The following is a 6,270-nucleotide window of genomic DNA, read 5'->3' as shown; positions in this document are numbered from 1 at the left end:
TGCGTACTACTTCGCACCAAGTGTACAAAAAAAAAGCAGAAAACCAAGTCGAAATGATGATGGAGGAGAGAAGCCGAAATACTTAACCCATGTACCAGATATTTTCTCACAAGTTGGGCGATTAAGTGGAGTAGTTAAGAAGAGGTGGCTTAACGAGGAAGAACACCACCACTTGCATACTTATATTCTTCTAAACTGTCAAGAATTATTGCCATCTGAGAGGTAAAATTAAAACATATATATTACATTTATATCATATTTTTGTAATGACTTATTCTTCTTAAAACTTGGTTTTTACAGCATCTATGTGGAGCAACTTAAGACTCAATATCCGTTTTATGATGAAACTGAAATTGGGAGACGAAAGCATGTGGAATTTGCCCACTGGCTAAGATTTTATGTGAGGTTTTAACTTTCATACTTTTCGTATTTACATAATGATTTTCCACTAACTATTTTAAATGAAACAGGTGCAAACATGTCATATGAAAGGTGAATCAGTACCTACTTGGTTAGAAGAACTGGCTGGGGGTCCTTTAACGCTTGCAATGAGTTCTCCCATGTATTGTACCCGTGGTTATGCGTTTAAGATATTCCGTCCAGGATATAGTTTGAAGACGGTGAACTCAGGAATATGTACCCAAGCAGGTGATGATGTCTATTATGGTGTGCTGAGAGAAATTTTGGAAGTTGAATAACCTGGAGTAATCAATTTAAAATGCATAATATTCATGTGTGATTGGTACGACCCATCTATCGGGAGAGGTGTTTGCCATACCAAATTTGGTGTTACCGAGGTGAACTCTTCTAGGCAACTTAACAAATACGATCCTTTCATTTTGGCCTCCCAAGCGGATCAAGTGTGCTATATTTCATATCCTCGCATAACACGAAGACAAGATCCATGGATTACGGTTACACAAATATATCCAAGGGGAAGAGTACACGGAGTGATAGATCACAATCCTATGCAACAAATAGTGCTTAGTCATGTAGGTCCTGTTGATCTATCGCTCGGAGAAACTCCTTTGACATAATTGGGAGATCAAATAATCGACAATATATTAGAAGTTTCTGAAGAAGAAGTTGGAGAATTTGAAGATGATGAAACTGATTCTGTTTCAACAGATTATTCATCTGATGGTGATTAGGATTATGTTATGTTCTTATATGTTTTAAGATTATTGTTTTAGTGTTTTAAAAACAAGTTCTTAAAAATATTTCTGTTGAATTTTAGTTATTTTAATTTCAATGCAATGATTAATTTGATATTTTCGAATTTTACATTTAATTTGTTTTTCATGAGAAATTTCTATATCTCACCATTTTCCTACCAAAACCGATAAACCAAGAATTAAAATTTGCTGGTTTTCTTAATTATATCGAAACCCATACTAAAACCAAAACCAGAAGAAAACCAATTAATTTGGCCGGTTATCGGAAAATTAACCCACGCAATACTAACCAATTTCCTACGAAATTCCTTAACTCTAATATTATATCGACAGAATCACTAAGTGTTTTCATTTCTACGATTAAACAGCCGCTAAATCGATCACCTTCTTCGACACTAAACCTCTCTCGAAATCGTTCTTCTCTAGCTATTTCTCCAAGTTTCGTCTCTGTCTTGTCATGCTTCCACGCCGAAAACCGCTGCGAGCATCCAAATCAAACCAACCTGCACCAATTCAGAAAAACACAGAGAATGAAGAGATGACTGGAAACATCTCCTCACCGCCGATCCCTAATTTCACGGTAAGTCAAGCACTTCTCAACTTGCATGTCTATAAGTTAGTCCGATTCTGCATTTGTGTATCTGAATATTGATTTTCACCATCTTTGTGTTTGAGATTTACTCTTTCTTTTTTTCCCCGAGTCCATTGTTGTCCTCATATGTTTGTTTTTTGAGTTTCTATTGCTTGTATCGGACATTAAGGCTAAGATTATATGATTTGTTTGCCCAATGTATGTCCATGTTTTCATTAGCTTAGACTATATGATATACATCGATGTCTTCTTGTTTCGCAGGAACACACTCGGGCTGACTTTGAACGGTTTATGTCGCAGGAGAGACAACTCCGTGACAGCTCCACTCCGGCCTTCACTCTCGACGGCTTCGACCCCAACTCTAATTCATCTCAGCCTCTTCCTGAAGACAATGCTTCAAGTCCTGTTAGAAGCCTAGAAGTACCTGAAGAGAATGGAGATGATGAATCACGTACAGAGACATTATGCTCTGTCGATGATTTGCTGCTGGCTCCTGGTCGGCAGAGCCTGATTTATATTCACCCTGATCGTGAAGGAGGAGCAACCTGGTAAGTCTTCTTTCTTAAGTAAAGTCAAACAAGTCCGGTGATGATTTTCCATTCATGTCTGTTTATATTTACAGGTTTTGTTAACTGTTTTACAATTTTTTAATAACAGGTTTAGGCATGACACAACAGGGAAGATCACTAAGCAGATACTTAAGATGCTAAAATCATACCTCCCCAACTCTTATCCTACATATAAGAGTCTTCCTATTGCAGTCAAAAATTAATGGTTCAGAGCATTTGCGGTTAGTTGTTATGAGTTGTTTTATTAGTATTAAGCTGGTTTGTTTTTACTAACTATCTAACAACATATTGTTTGCTTTTCCAGCAAGAGTTCAACTGGGATCCAAGCATCACAGAGACTGTTCGAACTGCTTATGACATTCAGGCTGATGCATCTTTCAGATCAAATTTGCATGAGTGGAAAGAGACACTGAAGAAGAAAGGACCGAATGATGCTCCAGACTGGATGAAGGCAAGGAAGAACCTCTTCGGCGGTTACATGAAAATGTGGAGCACAACTCCAGTGGCAAATACATCAAAGAAGAACTCCAAGAATAGAAAAAGTGAGCGCAAGGGTCTGGGCCAAGCTATACACAACAACGGTGCAAAAACCTTGGAGAGAAGATGGGATGAATTGGTAAGTAAGAACAGATAAAATTTCAGGAGTTTGGTTTTTTTTGTTTGCCTTTAAGTTCTGTTGAATCTTCTCAAAATCTTTTTTGTAGACTGTTGAAGGAAATGGTGAAGAGCCTGACATGCTTAGGTTCATCGAAGATGTTCATACAAGCAAGAAAACCAAAAAAATTACTGATATGAAGGCTAAGATGATCGTCGAACAGTCTAAGGCAAAGCTTGATGAGATTGCTTCTCAAAAGCAAACTCAAGGAGACGGCTCAACCGTTTTGACGCAAGAGGAGATCAATGCAGTTGTACTCGAGGTAAGTTGACACAACTTTTGTTTACATGAAGCTTGCTTTATTGTTTGAGCGTTTGGATCAGTTCTTTACATGTTTGGATTGATGGTTTTATTAGTTTTGGTGTTATATAATCATTAAAACTTGTTAGTTCTTAGTTTTGTTCAAAGAGAATCATTACAGAGACTATCTTGTGCTTGTTTGTTTGTTTGGATGTTTCGATCACTTGTTTTTAATTAGAGAGTCTATTATGTGTTTGTTGTTTCATAGTTTTCCTTTGTTCGGATTAGCATATTTGATTTGTTCACATCACTTGTTTGCTTCTTCATTGTTTTCATAGTTTTGCTGTGTAACTTTGTTTTTTTTTCCCAGCAAATTCTCAATGTTAGAGGTCGCAGGTTTGGGATTGGAACAATAGCTGATGGTGGATGCAAGTCTTCCACACAAGGCACCTCTAAAAATCAGTCAGAAGCTGCATTACAAGAGTTGGTAAAATCCTTGGAGAAATCTCAAAAGGAAAAGGTTGCACATATTGCATACCTAATGGAATGCAACAAGCTGTTGCTTCAGAAGTTTCCTGATCTCAGTCCACCCATGCCTCCATCAGATAACAATGACAAGGATGATGAGGACGAGGAAACGCAGGAGTAGGAGAGACAAGAAGGATGTTGCTTTTGTGAGAGTGTTTGAAGACTAAGTAACTTGACTTGCAAGTAGTAGTTTTTTGGTTGGTGAAGAAACTTGAAATGATCGGTTTTAGTTTATGGTTTTTGTAAAACTTTTAACATTATTAATCTACTTATTGTGTCCTCTTTTTATATATATTGTTTTCTATTAATTTTGTATAATATAACAAATGAAATCCTTTTTGTAATGCAAATTATATTGGGTGAAAAATAACCTTTCATAGGAAATCAGAAGGAAATAGTCGTCGGAAAAGCGAAGGAAAAATATGGAATATATTTGGTAGGAAAGCTTTGGTCGAAAAAGGAAAAAAAATTTCGTAGTAAAAACGTGGGTAAAAGTTTGTAAGAATTTGGTAGGAAAAATATGGAAGGATAATAGAAGCAAATTGGTCGGAATTCTTTTACGATTTTCCTACCACTTGACCCGACGAAAATTTCCTACCATTTTAGTCGTAGGAATTTTCCTACGAAATTTCTACCGTAGAGAATTTTAGACGGCTGATTTCCTACGAATTATATTGGTAAGAAAACGATAGTAAAGAGCTATTTCCTACGAGTTTCTGACGATATTTTCTGTAGGAATATGGCATGTTTTCTTGTAGTGCTCGGGCTAGTCTCAATTTTTAGAAGAGATTTTTGTATCTGAAAATAGTATTGCCTTGTTGTAATACTCATGCTCAGTGTGGGCGGTTGATTGCTCCTGATCCTTGTTTTGTTTGGAATGCTTGTAAGCAAACAATATCTGGTTATAAGTACCATTCAGTGAAAAAAAAAAAAAAACTTAAATAAGAGATGCCGACATTAAGATATCATATCACGTAATAAGGGGCCAGCCTATCCATTAGTTTTCGACTTGTTTTAGTTTAAATTTTTTTTCTGACTTTATTAATATTTCTATCAGTGTCTTAGAAAAATGCGATGATGGTTGGGACTTGGGATTAACCTTTGCAGCTACCTACTATATAATTCAGACTAGGACTAGAGGTCTAGCAATGATAGATCATTTATTCAGAAGCTAATTAACTTCGACTAGTTCGGATTTATAGTGAATTAGAATATATGTTTTTAACTCATTGATTTACTTAAGTAATACTGTCATTTTATGCCAGTTATGAGTTTTTGTTTTATTGTTTTTTATCAAAAGATGATCCGAATTTTTACCATCCTACTAATCCTTAAGGGGAAAAGCTGTCGTCGAGTAGCCCACTTATTTGATTTTCTAATGGATCTAAAATAGTATTGACTGACCAAATAATTGTGGTTAGATCATTGAACGCTTGAAGGAATAGCTTCATATCCTATACATACAGGAAAACTCTTTCATAAGTAAAATTCACTAATCCATAACCACTTGGTTATTATATGTTTGTGGTACATTTAAGAAGAATAAAATAAAGCGGATGTGTCCGAAAAAAACAATATATAGTTGATGTTATATATATCCATTCGAAAAAAATATGAGTTACAATTTTTTTTTATAGTATTTTCTTTAATTATTATATTCAATCGGAATGGAATGGAACATAACAATTCTTCTACCATCCTCTCTTGATTCATCTTCAAATCGTTTTTTAACTATACTTATTAATCTACTGCCTCTGTTTCTTATTAATAGGTGTTTAAAAAAAAAATCAAAAAGGGATGTTTCTATGCATTGTTTACTAACTAATTAAAGTTTGAATTAAAGGTTGATTTCTTGAATTACTATTGGCTTATTGTTATAGAAGATTGTTTATGTAATTTTTTTATCCATTTATAGTAAAATTCATTTAAAAAAGAGTGCTAAAACTCTTAACAAAATATATCTTTTCGATATATAGGGACTAATACTTATCATTTAGACTATGCATTGTTTTATGGATCAATAAAGTATTTTATTTCTAACTGAAGAAAGAAAATTATTTATTTCAAACAAATAATACATAATGTACCTTTTTAAAATTCACACATTTGATTTTGTTCGATCTAGTTTTTATTTTATAACAAGTTGGAGTTGATAGATAAAAAGTTAAGCTTAGCCTAACCGCGTCATAGTTTGACAGGAAGATACCAAAATCAAGCTGTGAGGCTATATTGTACCCATACTCATTATCTAATGTCTAATCACTAAAACAATTGTTCAGACTATGCTTGCGAACATATTAGAGGCTTTGTAAAACTAAAAACTGCCACAAAGGACTTAAAATATTTCATCAACATCCAATCCTTTTCTTAACCATTAAATAATTATCTCAAAAATAAATAATACGAATGCATTTCAATAATGTGGATCGACCCAAGAAACTACTTTGCCACTACTTCCTCTATATCATCAATGTTAAAAATGTGGTCCATCAACGTAATATTAGCTCATCA

The sequence above is a fragment of the Eutrema salsugineum genome, unplaced genomic scaffold, assembly GCF_000478725.1.
Source record: "Eutrema salsugineum unplaced genomic scaffold, Eutsalg1_0 scaffold_11, whole genome shotgun sequence".
Classification (NCBI taxonomy): Eukaryota; Viridiplantae; Streptophyta; class Magnoliopsida; order Brassicales; family Brassicaceae; genus Eutrema; species Eutrema salsugineum.
Note: the sequence above shows the minus strand (reverse complement) of the source record.